The sequence below is a fragment of the Dermacentor variabilis genome, chromosome 6 (genome assembly GCF_050947875.1).
Source record: "Dermacentor variabilis isolate Ectoservices chromosome 6, ASM5094787v1, whole genome shotgun sequence".
NCBI lineage: Eukaryota > Metazoa > Arthropoda > Arachnida > Ixodida > Ixodidae > Dermacentor > Dermacentor variabilis.
The window spans coordinates 19199150-19221691 of NC_134573.1; the positions used below are offsets into that span (position 1 = coordinate 19199150).

The following is a 22542-nucleotide window of genomic DNA, read 5'->3' on the forward strand; positions in this document are numbered from 1 at the left end:
AAACGGTTGTCCAACCGAAAGAAGCGCTTCTATCACAAAGCCAAATCATCCTTTACTGGCGCACGCTAGGCAAACTATAAATCCGCCTCAGATACCTATATAGTAGCTTTAATAACTACTAAAGACAACTACTTATCTAGCACACTGCCTGAAATACTAAAAAGAAATCTTAAAAGTTTTTGCAAATAGTAAACCCAACAACTAACAATGCTGTTTCATTAGAAGAATAATCTGGAAATGCAATTTCTGAGAACATATGCGCCACTATTTTAATGGATCATTTACAACTCAATTCGCGAAAACTGGCAATGGTGAATTTCCTATTGCATACCAACGCGAATACTTACCCATGCATCCTGTGATTGTGTAGGCACACGGAATGAACACGCCAATAGACATTTTACCGTATCATTCGTCAGCTCGCTACGACTGTATTAACAGTAAATTCTTTATAAGCACCAGCCTCTTGGTTTCATGATACTAACAAAAATTTTCCGTCAATCCCTAAATCATGTGCGCTTCCAAAGGAATGCAAAATTGGGAAAGCGCTTCCAATCTACAAATCTGGTCCCAGAAACTCATCTCTTAATTATCGCCCCATATCCCTTGCAAGAAGCTGCTGTAAACTATTCGAGCTTGTAGTTTTCACAAATATGGCCGGCTTTCTAGAGTATAACTCAGATTTTACTACCGCAAAGCATGGTTTTCAAAGATCATATTCCTGCGAAACACAACTAGCATATTTCTCTCATGAACTGCTCGCATTCTGGATCGCTCATCGTGCGCTGACTGGCTCTTCGTGGATTTCAATAAAGCATTTGACAAAGCATGCCATAAACTGCTACTTTTTAGAGTATGCATGCTAAATATCGACCCAAACCTTCTAAAATGGATAGAGCTTTTCCTTACTAACCACCTTCAATTTGTTACTGCTAGCGGTCGTAACTGTCCACTCACTAAAGTTCAATCGGGTGTACCACGAGGGTCTGTGGTGAGACCAGTATTATTGCTTATCTATGTTAATGGTCTGACTGTTAAATATTTTCCAACATACACCTGTTCACAGATATTTGTGTTATCTTCCGGGAAATTAAAAGCAATGATGATACCGTAACACTCCAAGCTGATCAGGATAATATAGATGACTGGTGCGGGAAGTGGGTAATGAAATCGAATAGTAACAAATGGCAAACAATGCACGTATACAGATCTAATTGCACTCTTAGCACCTACCATCTGAACAACTTTCCCTTAGATTTTGTCGTGTCATTTGCTACTGTGTTCTTTATACGTCACTACCACGTGACAATATCTTGGTATACAGATTACAAATAACTTAAATTGGACCATTCATGTACAGTTTGGGATTAACGGCGCTCGGATACTCATGGTGCAACTTTTTCAAAGCACCGACTACTTTAATGTTACAGCTTTACAAGACTCTAATACGCCCGACACTTGAAATACATCTGCAATATGGGAGCCCAGTCACTTTAATCTCATTACGTCACGTGGGGCAGTACAAAATGACTCTACCCATTTCGTTCATTCTAATTATAACCGTGCTGCGAGTATAACCCTAATGAAAACTAACCTAGCACTTATTCCACTCGCCAACCGCCGCAAAATTTTCCGTCTTTCACTATTTCCAGAAATTGTTAATCACACCACACTTCACGATTCATCCTGCAGCCTAAGTACATTTCAACCTGCATCGATTATCGCAGTAAGGTAGGAATTGATTCATGTCAGACAAAGTCTTTCTTTCAGTATTTCGTCCCCCGTACATCTCACGAATGGAACCACCTTCCTTCCTTCCACCTTCCATCGCCGATAACAAACTTTTCCTCGAAACATGAGCCAGCTTTGTATAATCAGAAGAATCATTATAATAACAGAACTGACTGCACTTGTTTGTTTGCTTAACACTACTACTCTGTAGCCACTCCATTATTTAATGCCATAAGGCCCTGAGGGTATTTGAAATAAAAAAAAAGGAACTGTGTCGAGTAAGCTAGAAGCTCTGAATAAACGCATGGAACCGTAAACCTACGATGAAAGTGCAGAGCGTAAGACACAACAAATGAGGCTATGAGTGCAAATGATATATTTTACTTGCACTTCTGGGCAAATCATCTTCTCAAATATCACTTACAGCGCATACAGGAACAAGAGACCTAAAGAACGACGAAGACAGTGTATGTCTTCGTCGTTCTTTTGGTCCCTTGTCCCTGTATGCGCTGTAAGTGATGTTTGAAACAGGGGAATACCAACCAGCCCGTACCCAAACCTTGCTTCAATCATCTTCGGCTCACTTTTCTTGGCGAAGACACCACTCATATGTAAATTCTCACGGCACTCTTGTAGGAACGTTGTGCTGCAATTCCTGGGGTGCCGCCAAACTTTCGCTTCGAGCAAGCACCGCCGATAGCACTCGTAATAACTAACAATTATGGTTCGAGAACTGTATAAGTGCTGAGGGGCAGAATTTATATAACACTTCACTGTATCATTGTTGCTAGGAATTGAATAGTAGGCGTTACATTGAAAATGAGAAGGAAAGTTGTACAGATTCCAGTCAGATGGTGCTGCGCAAAGAGTAACAGTTAGAAATATCGGCTCTTGTCTCTGTGTATGACTGCATTGGTAGAGTGCCCGACTATGAGCTAAAAGATGATGGGTCTAATTTCACCTTTGTAAAAATTGTCTTTTCAAGAAGCCCCACGCCATACGAGACAGGAACCTACCCACTGCAGTGTTTTACAGACACCCCTAAAATGAACAGCACTAAAACACGCAAACCGATAACCGGTCCCCCATTGATTGGTGTTTGGGCAACCCACAAAAAATATGATGGTTTTAGTCGTCGGCATGATACAGCGCGAGCGTTAGTGTAGCTGTAGTCATATCCACGTAGAAGGACACTCACTCCCACACATTCTTTATAGGAATGCCTCCTGCTCGATTCTGTGTCATTCTTCTCCTTCACCGTTGACGGCCGGCTGGTCTCGTTGATAACGCGCGTTGATATCACTGGAAAAGACTGCGCTACAAGATTGCGGCCCAGATACTCCACCTGCCGATTCCTGTGCCTGATTACCATTTTTTAAATAGCACTAACTTGTTCGCCTCTTAGTCGCACCCCCAATTTGTTACTCCGTCTTCAGCTGTAGCAATCCCGCCCGGTATCCGCAAGGAGGATGATATCTTGCAGACCTTTCGGCGGTTACGTGCCTAGCCAGGAGATCCAGCGGTCTAGGTCATGCACTGGTGCCAAGCAACAGCTTAAACGCATAGTGGCTTTCCACCGTCACGTACTGCGGCCTTCCTCCCCCTCCCCCCCCCCCCAAAGAAAAGAAACCAATGCACTATACGAGCGAGACCATACGTTTATGCTCAATGCAACGGCTAACCAAAGTATTCTACGTAGATCAACTGGGGCAAATGCGGCACGGAAATTTATTAAAACGCGTTTTTTATCCCCATGCCTCATACCCCACGACTGCAGGCATCCCGTTCACTGTGGCAATTATTCCAGACGCTGTACTCCTTAGCCTAGTCGATGCATTCGTTATTTGGAGGAATCGTCACTTCAGAGAGAATTAAGGTCCGGGCCAGGCATTCGACACAGGACGGCGTGGTTCTGCGGCGGCTGCTGCCTCAGGCTCCCCATCTCGGCCGCGATCTGCGACGGGGCCGAAGGGCGCGCCCGTGCCGCCCTCCTTTTCCAGGCGATCTGCCGTGTTTGCAGAGTGCGCGGTGCTTCCGACGTTTTGTTCGCGGTAAAAGGAGAGATACACGAAGGTAATTTCGATCGCTGCTGATCACGCAATTCCTCAATCCAGAATCTTAACAGCGAGTTACCGCGCTCATAGAGAGAGATGTGTTCATTTTTACTTGTGCGTGCATGACACCGTGTTGTTAATTCAGTTAAAACACGTTGGCGGGCTAGTTGGCTTGAATCCGTCGCAGAATATGTAAATGCGACTGAACGAGGACCTAGAAATAGACGCACAGAGACATCAGTGTCTCTGTTTCTTTCTACGTCTTACTTCAGTCACACTTACACATTATATCATTGTTAATTTAGCTACTAAGCGAATGTTTGCAAGCTTATACGGCCGATAAAAGTACTTTGCTCACTTCGTATAGCTTTCTACTAATTTTCTATCGCAATCAGTGCTTTTTCTTTCGGGCGTAACTGCGAATTTTTAATAAAAGCTGCACATCGCTAGGTTCTCGGAAAAAAAGCGTACGTCTGTCGAGTCATGTGGATTGAGAATTTCTCCCCATATGTGAGCCGTTCCCGAAGACAGTGCAATACCGGGCCGACCCGCGGTGGAGCTGAAGGAGGCTTTAAGCACTACGTCAACTTGCAAGAATAAGTTTCATATCTTATGTTCAAATACAACCCGTATCTCCGATTAAGCCGATGACAACAGCTACTACACTTTGACCGGCGTGGGCCATGTCTACGTTCCCACCGCCATTTCCCTGTCGGCGTTCCCACGCGCTTGCTTATCTGCTTTCCTTTCCTGCCGCTCTTCCGTGGTGGCGTTCCCCTAAGCAAGCTGCCCGCCAGTACTGCGAGTTGGAAACAAATGCCAACTGTCCATGTGGTGCCGATCCCGCAAACTTGGAACGTTTCACCGCAGCAACGACCAGGCTTCAGAGGGAGCTTGTAGGGAACCAATTTTGTGTGGCCTGTGTTGTGTGTGACCGTTTGTAGTTTCTGAGTGACATCGCAACCATCACTTCACCGCGGGACGTCGACTAACACACGATCACTATCGCTACGGTGAAGCAGTGTGTGCCCTCCAAGTGCGGTGAAGTGCGTGTCTGTTAGTAGAAGTAGAATCGTTTGTATAAGGTGTCGTGCCACGTTTTACAATAATACCTGAGTATGTATACCCCCGGTGCATCATCATATTCTGAGCCTCAACATCGCGTAGGAGCGACTAGTCGCGCCTCGCCTTCCACTTATGTGCATACGGGTTTTGACGCACAGCAATGCACCGTTCGCCATTATGGGGCCCGCATACACAGCTTCCATGGGCATTCACATTCGCAGAGTGGAATGGCACTCAGTTTTTCTAGCTTATCCTAACGCATCAACGTCTCTTTAAGACGTAATATCTTGCAGGAAGCTTACCGTTGCCTCCGATTTCTAAAACAAGGCCAATTTTGCTGCGTGTAATTTTAATGCAGTTGGTCTTCTAATAAAAAAAAAACATAATTTAAGCGGTCAGACAAAACTGCGTTTTTTTTTCGTCTGTACGACAGCAATCCCTCTTTGAACTCCAGTGAGTCCAGTAGAACCCCAACATAATCTTAATCCATAAGAAAGGGGACGCCAAAGATTTGAAAAATTAGAGACAAATCAGCTTGCTGTAAGTTGGCTACGAAGTACTTTCTTAGGTAATACCAAAAAGAATCAGGCACACCTTAAACTTCTGTGAACCAGAGGACCAGGCAGGATTTCGTAAACGCTACTCAACAGCAGACCATATTCACACTATAAATCAGATGATAGAGAAATGTGCGGAATATAACCAACCGTCATATATAGCGTTCATTGATTACGAGAAAGCGTTTGATTCAGTCGAAACATCAGCAGTCATGCAGGCTTTACGGAATCAGGGTGTTGACAAAGGGCATGTAAAAATACTGAAAGATATCTATAGCGGCTTCAGAGCCACCGTAGTCATGCATAAAGATAGCAACAAAATCAGAATAAAGACGACCGTCAGGCAGGGAGATACGATCTCTCGAATGCTATTGACAGCGTGTTTACAGGAGGTATTCAGAGTCCTTGATTGGGAAGAATTGGGGATAAGAGTTAATTGAGAACACCTTAGTAACTTGCCATTCACTGATGATATAGCCTTACTTGGTAATTCAGGGGAACAATTGCAAAGCATGCTCACTCAACTGGAAAGGCAAAGCAGTAGGGTTGCTCAGAAAATTATTCTGCAGACAACTAAAGTAATGTTTAACAGTCTCGGAAGATAACAACAGTTTAGGAAATGTAGCGAGGCACTGGAAGTGTTAAGGGAATACATCTACTTGCTGCAGGTAGTGACCGCGAATCCGGATCAAGAGATTCAATTAATCAGAAGAGTAAGAATGGGCTGGGGTGCGTGTGGCAGGCATTCTCAGATCATGAACATCAGGTTGCCATTGTCCCTCAAGAGAAAAGTGTATAACAGCTGTGTCTTACGAGTACTCACCTATGGGGCAGAAACCTGGTGGCTTACGAAAAGGGTTCTACTTAAATGGAGGACGACGCAACGAGCTATGGAAAGAATAATGATGGGTATAACATTAAGGGATAAGAAGAGAGCGGATTGGGTGATGGAACAAACGCGACCTAATGACATCTAAGTTGAAATCAAGAAAAAGAAATGGGCATGTGCGGGGCATGTAATGAAGAGGGAAGATAACCGATGGTCATTAAGGGTTACGGACTGGATTCCAAGAGAAAGGAAGTGTAACAGGGGGCGGCAGGAAATTAGGTGGGCGGGTGAGATTAAGAAGTCTGCAGGGACAACATGGCCACAATTCGTACATGACCGGGGTAGTTGGGGAAGTATGGGAGAGGCCTTTGCCATGCAGTGGGCGTAGCTAGGCTGATGATGATGAGTCCAGTAGACAAAGAAAGGCTCAGCACTAATTTGTCAATTCTGCCCGTTACTTGCCTTCACCCCATTGCCCTTTTCCCACTGAATAACCTATCCAGAAACTACACTGGAGTTGTCACAGCATGTATAAGCATGCCACCAAATTTAATTTGGCCCACTCCTGATTATGAAACCACCTGGGGTTCTTTAACGTGCACCTAAATCTAAGCACACGGGTGTTTTCGCATTTCGCCCCCATCGAAATGCGGCCGCCGTCGCCGGGATTCGATCCCGCGACCTCGTGCTCAGCAGCCCAACACCATAGCCACTGAGCAACCACGGCGGGTGACCTTGAAATTGGCTCAGCCTCAAGTTTGAGTGGGCCCACCTCCAAACTTCAAGTTGGCCCACTCCCAAATATAATTTGTATCATCCCCAAACTTTTGAGGTTCGCCCAGCTCTAAACTTTTGTTGGCCCACTCCCAAATTTCAAGTTGGCACATCCCCGAATTTCAGTTGACCCATTCCAAATTTCAAGTTGGCCCAAGCCCCAATTTTCAATTTAGTCCATCTTCAAATTTAGGTTGTTCCACCCTCGATATTCAATTTGCCCCAATCTCAAATTTAAGCTGACCCACCTCCAAATTTCAAGTTGCCCTATCCCCAAATTTCAAGTGTGCCTAACCGTAAATGCAAGTAGTCCACCCCTATATTTAGGTTGGACCACCCCTAAATTTGAGGTTGGTGCAACCTTAAATATAAGTTAGCCCACCCTGGAATATCAGATGGCCCATTCTTATTATAGGCTATCATCCTTACGGGTATTATCGTTTACCAACTTCCTCTTTTTGTTTCAATTGTTGCTTACCGCTTATGAAGCTATCATCTGCATTTACACGATTCTAATGATTAAATAAGTGTACTACCGTAACAAATTACGCATTTTTCTGCAAATAAAAGGCATCGCACTTTTGGCGTGATGGACAGATGCTGCTGGGGTACTCGCCAAAGAATGCTTGGCATTGAAAGCACAGGTTTGCCATTTCCTTTCTCTGCCACAATCATAGAGGCCTCCATAAGGTCAGGGGCCTGTCTGGGGGTTTAGGTCATTCCATACTACAATGCACGAAAATTCTCTTTTACGTAACACAAAGGAATGCACATGCTTGTAGTTATGGTGCCCAAGGAAAAAAACTTTAATTATAAAATCGACGACTTAACAAGTGAGCAACACATGGCTGCGTTTTAGAAAGTAAAAATAGAAAATACAATATTTAAAGAGCACTCCTGAACAAACCAAACCCAAGTTTTCAGTTTAATGCTTCAGCCAGCTGGTGGGAGACTCCAGAACTAAGTCCTACGTGGCATTAAAGGAAAAACAGTCACGGCGTTGAACCGCTGCCAGCAGCCGCGAAGCGATCGGTGCTAGCGATGAAAGCACTCGGCCACTGCTCACAGCGATTCCTCCGTCATATGCTTGCGTTCCTAAAGATACCACGTCAATTCGAACGACATTGTCGCAAAAATCGCTTTCGGGAACATTGTAGCGCCATGTGTGGAGTCGAGGTAGGCATCGATGGAAATCTGAGCCTTTGGACTCGCTGTAGCGGCCATTACGGTGGCTGCATTAGTTTTATCACAGCGACCGTTCTTGTCTCAAAAATCAAGTACAAATTTTCGTCGTTCCCATAGGCTTCCATTTCTGAATCTTTAACCACTCTGGCAACAAACTTTTAACTTTCAACAGCATTTGCTTCGTGTGGATTGTTGTCTAGAACATGTCTGTCACCTGTCCTTTTTAAAATTCGACCTGCACTTTTAATTATTCGCGAACAACATGCTCATTCCATGGAAAGTGTACTAACAGCGCGCCGCGGTCGTTTGGTGCGCCGGTTGGTACGTGTTCGGTAAAGCTGGATATTAAGCTGTAGACGGTTCTCTTTCATAACTTATGGCGTGTATTACTTTTTGTTTTAACTTATTTAAACTTACTCATGAGCAAGAACTTACAATTCCTGCTTACATATATATATTTATTAAAAAGGTAGTTATTCTATGAAGGATATACAGGGCGTCTTTTTTAGCTCCACCAAAGTTTTCAAATAGGGAAAACTAAATCACGGTACCGTTGTTTGCCATTCGAGCGTACGGATTGGCCGTCACTAGGTACAGATAAATTTCCACAATTGCGTGCTGAATTAGCCATGCTACGGTAATTGCCTTTATAATTATACACAATAAATGACTACAGCAAATCAGTACTTTGGGGCCCTTCTCCCTACAATACCTATCCCAAGAATTTAATTTTCAATAGCGGATTTTATGTGGGAGCTAAGCGACCAATTATTTCCCCTGGGCAGGCACCTTGAAAATGGCTAACCCGCCGTGGTTGCTCAGTGGCTATGGTGTTCGGCTGCTGAGCACGAGGTCGCGGGATCGAATCCCGGCCACGGCGGCCGCATTTCGATGGGGGCGAAATGAGATAACACCCGTGTACTTAGATTTAGGTGCACGTTAAAGAACCCCAGGTGGTCAAAATTTCCGGAGTCCTCCACTACGGCGTGCCTCATAATCAGAAAGTGGTTTTGGCACGTAAAACCCCAAATATTATTATTATTATGAAAATGGCTGGAAAAAGAGCATAGGTGTCGTTACCATGATTCATACATTTCTAATCTTAAAAATTTGGTGCAGCCAAGACGATGCTTCCTGTTACACATATGGGCGTCCTATATGTGTAGGTTAAATGCTAAAGATGCTCTGATAAGAAATAAAAGCTTAATAAATAAAATTCGTGGCGTTATTTTCACAATGTAGCATTCAAGAAAAATATAGCTTAATCAGCATTGTATTCTCGTTTACTGCATATTGACACGTGTACTTACCTTTATCGGGCGACCACCTTTCGCCGCCTAACAAATGTAATCGCACAGCGCGGGACGCGCCTGCATGTATCCGAAGTTTCTGGAAAGTTATCGATGCTTCTATCCGGCTGTCTGTTGTCGCCGAACGTTGTGTTATCTAATTTCATCGCGTGACGCGAATGGTGTAGAACTTTGTGGAAGGCAGGCGGGTCCGAACGATTAGTCTGGAACATTCGACGACTGCTGTATAAAAGCGGACACGCTTGACCCGCTGATCAGATTTTCGACGATCGCCGACCGTGTTCGCCGCTATCGTTGTGCCATAAGTGCAGCCTGTTTTTGTGGGCACAGGTTCGCCCAATAAAAGTTAGTTTTGTCTTTCACAGCATTTGCTACTGTGTTCTTCAACATCACCACCACACCCACCGTGGTTGCTCAGTGGCTATGGTGTTGGGCTGCTGAGCACGAGGTCGCGGGATCGAATCCCGGCCACGGCGGCCGCATTTCGATGGGGGCGAAATGCGAAAACACCCGTGTGCTTAGATTTAGACGCACGTTAAAGAACCCCGGGTGGTCAAAATTTCCGGAGTCCTCCACTACGGCGTGCCTCATAATCAGAAAGTGGTTTTGGCACGTAAAACCCCAAATAATATTATTAACATCACCACCACGTGACAATATGTATTTAGCAAGTATAAATACGGTTGCGAAGCACACCACCGCAACTATTCTGGTCACGAGAATGACCTTTTTCGTGCAGTCCGCACTATTATGGATAGCCACGTCAACGTCGCTGTGCTGTCAAGGCAGCCGTTATGACCAGGGCTATCACTGGGACGCTAGGTGACAAAGTGACACCACAGTCAGCACAAACAACGGCGGGCCTTACCCGCGCTGCCTCCAACTGCTGGCCTTTTCCACATCTGTCGAAAAAGTGCTACGCTCTGCGTAGCCGTTTCGGATGGACTACAAATACCGCCACCATGCTGCAATCGCTCGGGGCACGCCACCACAACTATGCTGGATAAGAGAATGCCCTTTTTCATGCAGGTTGGTTACTTGGTGAATACTAACTGCACTCGCTCTGATAATGAATTTCTGCTTGCGGTGTCTTGCCCCGCTGACTACATTAATTGCTTTCGAAAAACATTGTTCATATCTTTTCACCAATGAATAAGCGCCTATGTGGTTTGCCTTCTGTTAGTGTTGGCTGGGGACGTCGAATTAAACCCAGGACCCGATGGTAATAGTAATCGTCAGCCGTTGCTTGAATCCATCGCTATGGCCATATCCCGCATTGAATGATCTCAGAATACTGTGTTAATTCAACTAGCGCTGATTCACGGTGCTCAGTCGCAGGTGGAGGATTCAATTTCTAGCCTCTCCTCGCGAGTCGACGCCCTAGAAAAAAATGCGGAAACAAGTTAAGTTGCGCAAGCTATGTAGCCGATCCCGATATGGCTAAACATTCCTCAGATATTAAACTACTTTCGAACAAATGCGACGACGCAGAGAATTTGTCTCCGACGCTCACTTATTGTTTTTTTCGGATCACCGATAAGCAAGATGAAACGTGGTTCGACTGAATCACGGGTCGTTTCATTCTGCTCCCAGGAGCTCGATAACAACATTAATAGTCATGATATTGAAGGTGCCCACAGATTTGGCTGCTTCCAGCCAGGAAAGAACCACCCGATAATTGCCAGGTAATTAAGATTCAAAGGCAAAGGGCAAATTCCGTCTGCCAGTTCAAAGCTAAAGACTCGTCGTTTTCAGTCCGTGAAGATTATTCTGCGCGTGCGCGCTTGGCAAGGAAGAAACTTTTTTCGTATGGCCAGCAAAGTACTTCTTTTTTCAAAAGCTGTTTTGATAAGCTTATTATGAACAACTAACACTTTGTGTACGATGCGGGAAATGATTCTGCGGTCAAGCTAAGTTCATAGCGCTCACCGCATGCTCACCGCAAGTCTTTGGCGCACCACCCTTTCGGAACTTCCAGGCGAGCAAACCCTGCCCCAAGAAAAAAAATTAAATTATGGGGTTTTACGTGCCAAAACCACTTTCTGATTATGAGGCACGCCGTAGTGGAGGACTTGGGAAATTTTGACCACCTGCGTTTCTTTGACCACCCGGCCTGGGAATCCCGGCTGCCGCGGCCGCGATTCGATCCCGCGAACTCGTGCTCAGCAGCCCAACACCATAGCCGCTGAGCAACCATGGCGGGCCCCTGCCCCACGAAATAGATCTGTTTTACCGACCAATATCCGAAGCTACTTCCCGAAGAAACACACTGTCGAAGCGATATTGGATGACAAGAGCACCGCTATCGCCATCTTTACCGAAACTTGGCTTACACCTGATATACAGAATGACGAAATTTTGCACGATAAGCAGCCTTCGCTTTTTTCCGGCGCGACACATGTAGTCGCCGGGGGGACGGCGTGGTGGTTCTTGTTAAGGACACCCTCGTTTCTTCTCTCGTTGAAATGAATAGTGAAAGCGAAATCCTTTGTTTGAACATTTCATTGGCTCATCGCGCCACTATTATCATTGCCTGCTACCGGCTACCTGATTCTGATCACTCCTACATTGACGACCTAAGTATCATTCAAATTGGTATCAAAAACCAGTTCCCCTGCGCTTACCTCATATGATTTTAACTTTCCAGACATTGATTGCGACAACTTAAGTGAATCTTCACGTCATTCTAGATATTTTTTTGATCTTATTCTTTCTTTCAACCTCGCTCAAAAGTTCGCAATACCAACTCGGGGTAGGAACACCCTTGATCTTGTCCTTGTGTCAAATCCTGAGCTAATTCCGTCATTATCATCAACTGACGGTCTTAGCGATCGTATGTTAGTGTTGTTCAACCTCGCTATTTCAATTCTTACGCGCTAACGTTCAGTAAAGTACGTTTGCGACTACAGCAAAGCTGATTTTTCCAAAATCAATGAGGAAATGGTCAAATTTCTTCAACACTGAACAATCACCTCCAAATAGGCCTATTAAAGGCCTATATAAAGAAAAAGATATCTCTCTAATGGAATCCTATCTACCCCTCCTTTGCATTCGCGTTGAAGCCGGGTAACCGCGGTTTACAAATTCATTAATAAAATTATGTAACAAGAAAAAGCGGTTGTTCAGGGAAGCCAAGAGCTCCAATTCTGCACTAAAATGGGATAAGTACTTAGAGTGTTTGCATAATTATACGAAGTCTTTGAAGAGCACGAAAGGACACTTCTGCAACAAGGACTTAATTGACCTCCGCCGAAATAACCCAAAAATGTTTTCCACTTTGTTAACTCCAAACCGTAGTGGCTCACCTAACATCTCTTTATTATATTAGGATAATTCTGTCGTTCCGAAGGAGCTTCGTTCTGACGTTTTGAATGCGTGCTTCACGTCCGTTTTCACCCACGAACCAGCCGCTAATATTAATATACCGCTCAGCTCAAATTTCTCTCTAATGCCACCAATTAGTACTTCGGTGTGAAGGAATTTCTAAAATAATTGATAATTTAAAGATATCCAGTGCTCCTGAGCCCGAAATATATCTTCTAAAATCCTTAAATGCAAAAAAGTAATATCCAGTCACGTACTACAAATCATTCTCACGCAGTCTACTTCCAGTGACCAAATTCCGTCCGAGTGGAAGGTAAGCAGAGTGGCAGTGATGTTTAAGGCAGGAAGTCACCCCAATCCGTCAAATTATCGTCCTATCTCGTTAACATGCATTTCATGCAAGCTTATTGAACGTATAATTTACACTCACGTTGCAAAGCTCCTGGATAATAATGCCTTTTTCTTCTCAAACCAGCACGATTTTCGCGCTGATCAATAGTGTCAAAGAACCACCGGCACTTGAGTCTGCGTTCACAGCGCCTACTGAATGAAACAGTATGTGGCAAACATCATCACTTCTACGTAAAAAAAATCACATGACACTTATAATCCAAAGGGTGCTCGAATCCGCAGTCATCAAGAATTGTCAAGGATTATCCGTGACATCATTATTCTTGTGATATTCGCACCTAACTTTAGATCTCTTTCCAGGAGCTGGAGTGTGCCAAGCTTGTAAGGGCCGTTGCTGTGAAGTGGGAAAGACGTATTCTTTTCAAAGAACACTTCAGTATTTACACTTGATGGCTTTTTCGGTAGTAGCACATGTGAGAAGTATGAATGCGTAGAGTGCCTGAGCAGTGGACACGTCTGCCAGTAGAGAAATATTTGAAAGAAGCCCAAAGTATTGTGCAACCGACAAAGGCCTGAGTCACGGAACCGCTTCAGAGAGACAAGTGCGCAGCTTTCCTGCACCCAGTCAGACAGCAAGTACAAAGGGAGACGCATTGATTTTGTGCTTAGCGAATATGACTTTGATGAAAAATCGAATAAAATAATTCCACGCCTAATTAAACAAATGCGCGAAAAGAAGATACACCTCTTAACCCTAGCTGCAGTGTGTTGGTCTCAAAAGAAAATTGTGGACCATTTTCGAGTCTAGAAAACACAAGTACGGGAAGCAATCAAACTGAGTACTGTGCATGGAATCCGTAGTGCCCCACCAAAAAAGAAAGGCCACCCAGTCAGGGAACGCGTGAAGACTTTGATCAAGGACTTTTACGAAGATGATTACCAGATGATATTGTGACCTAGGGAAGAAAGATAGTAGGCCGACAAAAGCAACTGGTGCTTTTGAATTTAAAGGTGCTGCATGCCCAGTGCAAAAGGAGTCGTAATATGAAGTGCGGATTTTTCATATCTGCAAGGTTGCGACTATGTAACTACGTGGTGACAGTGTGCAAGTGACACCTAATCAGTTTGCGTCTGCACAGAGCACCAAAATTTTAATTTATGATCCGCAGCTCTTGAATAAACAAGTCCCCGGAAGAAATATTGGCAACAACTGTATGGACACATAAAATGAAGATTACATGCAGGGGAGGTGCCAGACCTGCCCCAGTACAGATCACGCCGAAACGGCTTTCCCGAATAGCTCAGTACTTAACAACAAAGAAGTTGATCACAGACGTGTACAGACGGGGGTAGATGACCGAGGATGTAAACTCTAAGCTCTTCTGCTAGTACCGCATGACATTTCCGAGAATTTTTTTGGTGATAGGGGCCAAACAGAACATTCAATATATTAGCAAAAATTAAGCAATCTACCTACGTAATGCAAAGTCGAAGCTCACCAAAGCCGAAGCACTTGTTTTTCTAGACTCTCCAGAGAACTGTACATTCCTTGAACAAGGTGCATCATAGGCTTACCACTGGGTGAATGAGCAAGAAACACTGCACCCATTTGTAGTCTATTTCTGCCCAGACGAAGGAACTGTAGTAAAGAGTTACGTTGTAATTTCTGACTGTACAGAGCACGCCCTTGTTTTAGTGTCCGCCTTCGGGGCCAAGGTTGTGACAGTACTTAAGAAGCAGTTGTAGCATCTATAAAAAATTCTCTACTTTTGCGACAGAGTTCCAGCAAAGCACAAAAATAAACGGAACCTTGTGAGTCTCTGCAATCACAAAGAAAACTTCGGAATTAGTGGAAAATGGACGTTCTTATGCTATAGCCTGGTAAGTGTGCCTGTGACTGTCCTGGACGTATCGTGAACTGCCTAGCAGGTCAAACCAGTCTTCAACGGACATGTGATGACCAAACCATGACGCCCCATCACCTGTTCATGTGGACAGTGGAGAGTATTCCAGGGATAATGGTACTATGGGTTCCAAAGGAAGGTGTTACAAAAAGATTGAACTGGCCCCATGGTTCAGCAAAGTGACTATCATGAATGACACATGGAAGTGTTATCACTTTGAGCCCTTCTCGCTGACTTCTATTCTCGTTGGGTTACGTCCTGTTCAACAAAAGAGCGAATTCAAGTATCGAAGTAATCTGAATGCTTACAGCGCAAGGCTACACCGGGACGGAGACAATGCAGGTTTGAGATAATGCCGTGCGAAATAAAGCAGGCAGGAGAATGTATTTTTGTATGTTTTGCGCATTATGATTATATGCAGGCGAAGCGCCCGGTAAAAAAGAAACACGACAAAACACGACAATACACCTAGCAATGGACATCGAAGACAGACAGCTTGTTCTTGTACGCATTAGTGCACCATGTGGTTTGTTCCCTATCCTGCACTACCTCTGCGATCTGCCTAAAATTTTAGACGGCAATCTCTCAGGGATTGGCCCATAATTTTTGTAGAGCCACACTACCTGTTCCAGTTTTAGGTGCGCGCTGTGTGAACGGGCGGATGTGGATTTAATTTATTTCTCTGTTTTTGTAACAATTACACATAATTACTTCTCCGCACATAGCTGTACGCATGCTTCGTCCATATTTTGTTTTGTTAGAAGCCTAAATGAGATTTCCTTGTCCTGCGCTCAGTAGAAGTCATCAAATCGTCTAGTTTACAGGACGAAACTCGTCGGAAACCAAGACCCTACGAACCCTAAATCAATCTTAAGTTACCGAAGAGAACTTTATCTTCAAAAAGGAAAATAAGGAACACGTGAAACGAACCGGGCTGGAACGCCGACTGACAGCAGGTCGTTCGGCGTTTCAAAAGCGATACAATGAGATGCTCCGTGTAACCTTGTGGTTGTGCAGTTAAAAATGGTTTGTCTGGCCTAAAACAAAATTTAATCTTTTAAAACTTTGTAATTAAATAGGCTATACTATACTATACTATGCTATACTATACAATGCCGATTAAGGAATACATTGACTTGGAGCTAAAGATTTAGTCAGAACGTCATTTTACCATTTTTATGAAGACTTTAACGGAAAGTGAAGTGTTATTTTTATCAGAGTATGTTTATCATCTGGAATGCATACATATCAAGCCCATGTTGTGAATACATTCCTAATGGAACAGTTAGCTTCTTGTAAAAAAAAAGTGGTCGGCAATTGTCGGTTTTTGTTGATGATCAATATTAATGTAAATAAAAAGAAAACGTAATAAACTACATTAGTTACGAAAGAGTGCCGTCAAGAGGTTATAGAAAAAAATATTCGCCGTAGAAGGTGAAAGTAATAATCCCGCAGAAAGTTTTCTACGTAAAATAGTTTCACTTGTACGCGGAAGCTTCCAAGCGCCGTCACGGTATTACAATTTTGTTTTCCAGTAAAACGTCGCTTCTATAATTACTTTGCTTCCCACACTGCGGTAAAATGGTATGACTTATTTTTTTCGTAGGATGAACGATGGTAGAAAAAATACCTGGTACATTTTAAATGTAATGACCCATATATATAAAATAGAAATCAACTTTTCCGCTTTACCCAACTCGCATGTGCCGTGCCGACAGCTGAGCACTCGCGCTAGCATGACGTGCACGGCAGTGAAAGCTCTTGTCACGTATTCGACACCAAAACGTGGTTTCCTCTGTGTATTGCATATAACGTGACACCAAAATAGCAGCTCGTAAGTTCATGTAATGCTGCAACGGATATCATATGAAAGTGTAATGTGCAATTAGTGCTTATGTGTTGCATTTATTTTGTGCAAGTGTGCAATCAACGACGCAAGGAGCAAACAAGGGCAAGGATTTGTGTTTATGCAATCGATATATGAGAAGAAATGACAGAGCATGCAACACTACCAGGTACAACTCGCCCACGTTTTCGTTACTAAGCTACAGTGCAGACATTTACATATAATAAATATACATATGGCTTCGTTAGTTGGCTCACGGCTACAGATAATCAGAAGATATCGCCGCCCTTAAGTGCGTGTGGCCGACTGGTTACGTTTTCTAGCTGCTTTTTTTATCATTGGTATTCTATTACGGTAAAAACTGCTGTATGCATCGCCGGCTTAGGAATGTAAACTGGCACGGACCTTGCTCGACATTTAAATGTACGTATCTTTATTTCTCATGGAAAATTTGTCATTTTAAACAATTGCTCTTCTTGATGGCACCGAACCTGGAAACCATAACCTGCAGGAATTACTGGAATTCTTTACTTATTTGCCTAACTATATTAAGTTATATGGGAGTCTATATTGTTGGGAAAAAGAAAAAAAAAGCACGCTCACCTCCGTCTTCGTAAGAGGGCCTCGGCTCAACGCCCTACCTCGACTACATCAACTCGCGAACAGAGTCACTTCTAGTGATAAGAGCATGAACTTAAATAACGTCACTCAGTGGAACTGACAGCGAAAAATGGGGTACAAACTTCAGTACATTAGAACAGGACACCTACCCATTTCGGAGTCGCAAACTACTGCGTGCCCGGTCGGCTACCACGGAGCGCATCGACGTCACTACTGGCGCAGCAAATCCAGCACGACCTAGATTGCACAAGACCTTTTCACTCCGATCCATGGCGTCATTTCACCTGGCCCGTCTGCCATAGAATCAAATCGGGTGCTCCCGCCACAGTAATTTTAACGTCACCGCTTTCATCCCGCCAGCCTTGTCAATGGAAATTTCGGGCCAGGTAGCGTGCCGTCATTGACTGGAATAAAGAGGCGTTGTGCTATCTAGGTGGTACTGGCTAATCGCGTGCTTCTATTTCTATTTTTCTTTCGCGCATGCGCATGGGGTTCCACCGGAGGAATTTTATGCGTACAGGCGACCCCCAGACGGACGGACGGAGGGACGAGTCGGCCAGCCACATGCAGCTTCGCTGCGAGGATTGGACGGAGTTATGAAAATTACAACGTTGCCGCTTCTTCTGTTGCAGTTACTCAGCCGCAGTGCGAGCATTATCTCGCTTTCTAGATTAATAACCTGCCACCGCTCAGGCAGACACGGTACTCCTTAGGTGGTCTGCTACCTGTCTGTGTGGATTTTGCTCCTATTACAAAAATGTCAAACCAAGAGTGACGACGCTCTACGTCAACAGCATGAAAGTAGTAAACTGGTGCCTTCGCTAAGTGTTTCTACATAGAAAAGAAAGTTCACAAAATATACTTAGAGAAATTATCGCTCTATTTCAATACTAAAAAATAATATTAAGTAAGAAGCAGCTTTCGAAGTAATTCGATCCATCGGTTACCATCAAGAGTTGTCGTGGAGCTCAGGAACGAGACCTTGGCAGGTAACGAATAGAATAAATGGTTTTGAATACTGGGACCGCTGAAAGCCTACGGTACAACTAAAACAATGTTTATGCATTATGTGTGACCGGGCTTGATATGTTAAAACATTATGTTCAGTGTTCACTAACGGGAACTGGAAAGAGCTCCGTGAAGGCAAAGTTTATCACTTACGATTTCTCAGCCACGAGAAGCTTCCTCTTTAAGCCTTTCTGTCGACAGAGAGAAGTTGCGTCCGTGCTGGGCGTCTCCGCTCGTCGTCTCCTCGGCACAAGAGTAATCGAGTAGCACCGACAGTGTTTTTTTATACCCTACGCTCTTGCGTAATATTCGAAGCGCCATAGCACATTCAGCATACCCCCCTGATAAGCACCTGCGTTCTTGGCATTTATTATTCATTGCCTTCTCTAAAGGTTGAAGTTTCTTAACACGTCAGAAAGCACAAAGTAGTGCGTTTGTCGTCGCTCAAAGAAGTTCGCGCACCGAAGCGACTCAGTAGTTTCAGGCCCCGGAGAAATAAGAGGAACAAAAAATAAACAGTAAACAGACCGACCACGGCTGTGCATATCAGGAGCGATCGCAGCACGCACAGGCAGTTATGTCGGCAGTGTGATGTATGCTCCACGGCGCAGCAATAAAGGAACTCAGAAAAAGTATGTCGTTAATTGATTGCGCGGCGTAGCTCTGAGCGTCATTGTGGAGCATTTTTCTTACGCTGCACCTGTGTTCCCTTTGATGGCTTGAGGATTACACCTTTCTCTTCATATAGCCAGTGACGTGAAAGACGCTGAATTATATTACGGCTTGTCATGCTCAGGCTATGGTAGAAAAAATTATGCCCCTCAAAGAACACCTGATGACGGCTTCGGAGTGGACAGTTGGCGACATAAGAGGCTTGGTAGTTAAGTGCGACTAAATTACAGCTGCTGGATGCTTCAAGGATGAATTTAAAGAAGAAACACGTGCACGAGCTATATTCAGTCCAGAAAAGTGTTACTAGGTGCTGTCTGTGGATCTTACACTTTGCACATTATAAATATTTATATATGTATATATCGTATCTTGCACCGTGTTTGTGTTGCAATTTTTTAAAAGAGAGTATGATATACTCCGCTACACGAAAATTCGTCAGCGTCGGCGGGACCGAAAGATCGTATAAAGAATAGCCGACGGTGCGATTAGTGTGTGAAACACGCCAAAAATTCAGTTCCACTTCACTCTGTGAAGGTAGATGACCAGCCAAGCTGTGTACATGGGCTTCTTAATGGCGAACTGCCCATTGGCGAGCATCAAACGCTGTATCCACATGAATGGAAGGCGACACACGACTAGTCGCTACTCCGCGATGTTGAGCCTCGGTAGATGATGATTTACTGGGGGGTATACATACTCATGTATTGTTGGAAAACGCGGCACGACATATTTTACTAACGAATCCCAGCACGTAGAACAGGTAAGCACCTTACCGCACCCCAAGGGCACGCACTGCTTCACCGTAGCCAAGGTGATTGTGCATTTGTCGACGTCCCACAGTGTAGTAATTGTTGTGAGGTAACTCGACCCCCACAAGTGGTCACACAGAACACAGGCCACACAAAATTGATTCCCCACAAACTCACCCTCAGCCCTAGCCGTTGTTCCGGTGAACCGTTCTGAGTTTACGGGATCAGCACCACATGGACGGTTCGCAATTATTTCCACCTCGCGGTCACGACGGGCAGCACGCTTACTGGACCGTTACCACGGGAGAGTGTAAGGAAAGGAAAGTAGACACGCAAGCACTTGGAACGCCGACAAAGAGAGGGCCGTGCGAACATAGACATTGCCATTGCGGGTCAAAGTCTAGTATCTGTTCTTATCACCTTAATATCTGATGCGGGTTGTATTTGTACCTATGATATTAAACTTATTTTTGCAAGTTGGCTGAGTGCTTAAAGCCTGCTTCACCTCCGCCTCGGGTCGGCCCGATAATGCACTATCTTCGGGATCTGCCATAGTAAGGGGGAAAACTCTCGATCCACACTACTCTATAGGGGCACGAATTTTTTTCCAGAATCTAGCCATGTGCAGCTTCGCTCAAAGCGTTGTCGTCAAATTTCTAAGAAAAGTACAGTAATGGCCTTGTAGGGAAAATTTGGTACATCTCGGTCTAGGTGGGAACCGAGCCCGGGCCTCCACGGTGCGAGTCGAGCACGCGTCCCCGACGTCATAATGGCTCCACGGTTCTCGTTGAAGAATAGTGTGCCTAGCGCGTGGGTCATGGCACACGGCACGTAGCAGCCATCTGGCTGGGCCATCTGACTAGTGCGTGCGCCATCGGGCGCATGACGACTCAGCTTATGTGGAAGGGGTGGCGCCACATTATAAGTGTACAACATGAGCACGTTCATGACGGTCCGAGGTCTGCAAATGGTACAATGCTTTTGCATTCTCACATGTAAGCCCTCTTAGGTGTCTCTGCCGATATTTTTTTTTCGTTGAACACTTTGGCTGACGTTAGCTGGGGCACCCTTTACCTCTATCTGTTTACGATGGGGCTAGGACATTGACAACTGACCGAAATTGTCCAGTAAATGTCTCGTAATATAGGAAATATTCCAATTTTGTTATTTGAATAGGTCTCAAGTTAGGCAGCATTAGCGGTGCGTCACTTGCAGAGGTCCTAGCGGCTCTTGGCGGCTTTACAGAATTGAAATTTTTTTAATTGCTTAAGTGTATAAACGATTGTTGAAGAAGCGTAACAATTACTTCAGCGCTTCGTGTAACAGAAAAAGAAGATTCGGCTTTAGAAATGTCTTAGATAACCGACTTACTAGTTTTGAGCCAACATAGTAAATAAAGAACATCGATGAAGCTTTATTTTGACGCTGTTTTCTTTGGGATATAACTACCGCATATCTGTAGTTGATCCGTTGAAGAGTGTCCCACGGCCTTGAATGCACGTTGTGTACACTTGTTGTTCAGACAGCGCTATCTTTCATGCCACTGTGAATTTATTCATTAGGAAACTGTTGACCGTCTCTTCAGGGTCTTTACAGGTAGGGAGAACGATTTGCACACATACGTTTACAAACGCACCCACAATTGAATATTTAGGGTGGAACCCTACTGAACGCTTCTATTAGGCGAGACCACAGATACCAACCGCCAAGAATAACTGGGATGATGAAGAATTTATGCAGATGAAAACGATTAGGTGTGCCAGAAGCGCTGGTATTCTTGCCCTTCTCTTTTGGAGCGCCCAACCTGGCTGCGAGTCAAACGAAAAGCGTGCAATGAGTAAAGAGCGCCGGCGGGACACGTGGACAATCTCAGTGTTGCAGCGACGGTGGGGGTCCACAAAATGGGACGAGACAATGACGCAATTTACAGCAGACCTTTATTCTGTGACGGTGTTCGAGCCGATCTAGTGATGCAGAAACTCCTCACAGAGTCCACGGGATCGAATGGGGGCCCATTGGAGAACTGCGTCACCTGGGCGGAACTGTACTGCATGTAGTTTTTCTCACAGTGAAGAATTTAGCAGCCTAGGTGGCGCCCGTGATGGCACAGGAGACACGGCGGTAGTGGTTGACTCGTGAAAGAAACTCTTTCAGAAGCAGAAACAGCAGAAGAAAAAGCAGGAATGTTGAACACCGAAGTAGGATTCCGCCATGAACAAGAAAAAAATGGGCTGTATCCAGTTGTGCGTTGAACGGCGGAGTTGTAGACAAATGTGACAAAAAGGGGAGAAGGATATCCGCTTTGTGTAGCCGCAGTGTAAAGAATTGAAATCATGACAAATAAAGCTTGATGAAAGCGTTAAGTCAAACCATCGGTCGGAGGGTGGTACGGAGACGTTGTTTTCAGTATAGTGCTGCATGCGGGAAGCACTTCAACGGGAATGCGGGAAGCAAACGGCTTGCTACGATCGCTCAACATCACACGAGGAGCTCCGTGCCTGAAAATGATGGAACGCGAAAAGAACGTGGCGATTTCGAAGACAGAGCCGGATTTCAGACATC

The 22542-nt window shown here is 44.6% G+C and overlaps 1 protein-coding gene and 2 pseudogenes across 1 annotated transcript in view; 1 reads left to right on the forward strand and 2 right to left on the reverse strand.

The window, feature by feature from the left end:
• Nucleotides 1-18831, reverse strand: part of LOC142584096 (uncharacterized) — a 160347-nt gene extending 141516 nt beyond the window's left edge. Inside the window, exon 1 of the mRNA XM_075694270.1 lies at nucleotides 18713-18831. The gene's annotated coding sequence lies outside the window, so the exon portion shown is untranslated. The remainder of the gene's footprint in view (nucleotides 1-18712) is intronic.
• LOC142586444 (U2 spliceosomal RNA) lies at nucleotides 4291-4470 on the reverse strand (annotated as a pseudogene).
• Nucleotides 18832-20359: 1528 nt separating the features above from the next.
• Nucleotides 20360-20539, forward strand: LOC142586488 (U2 spliceosomal RNA; annotated as a pseudogene).
• The last annotated feature ends 2003 nt before the right edge of the window (nucleotides 20540-22542 follow it).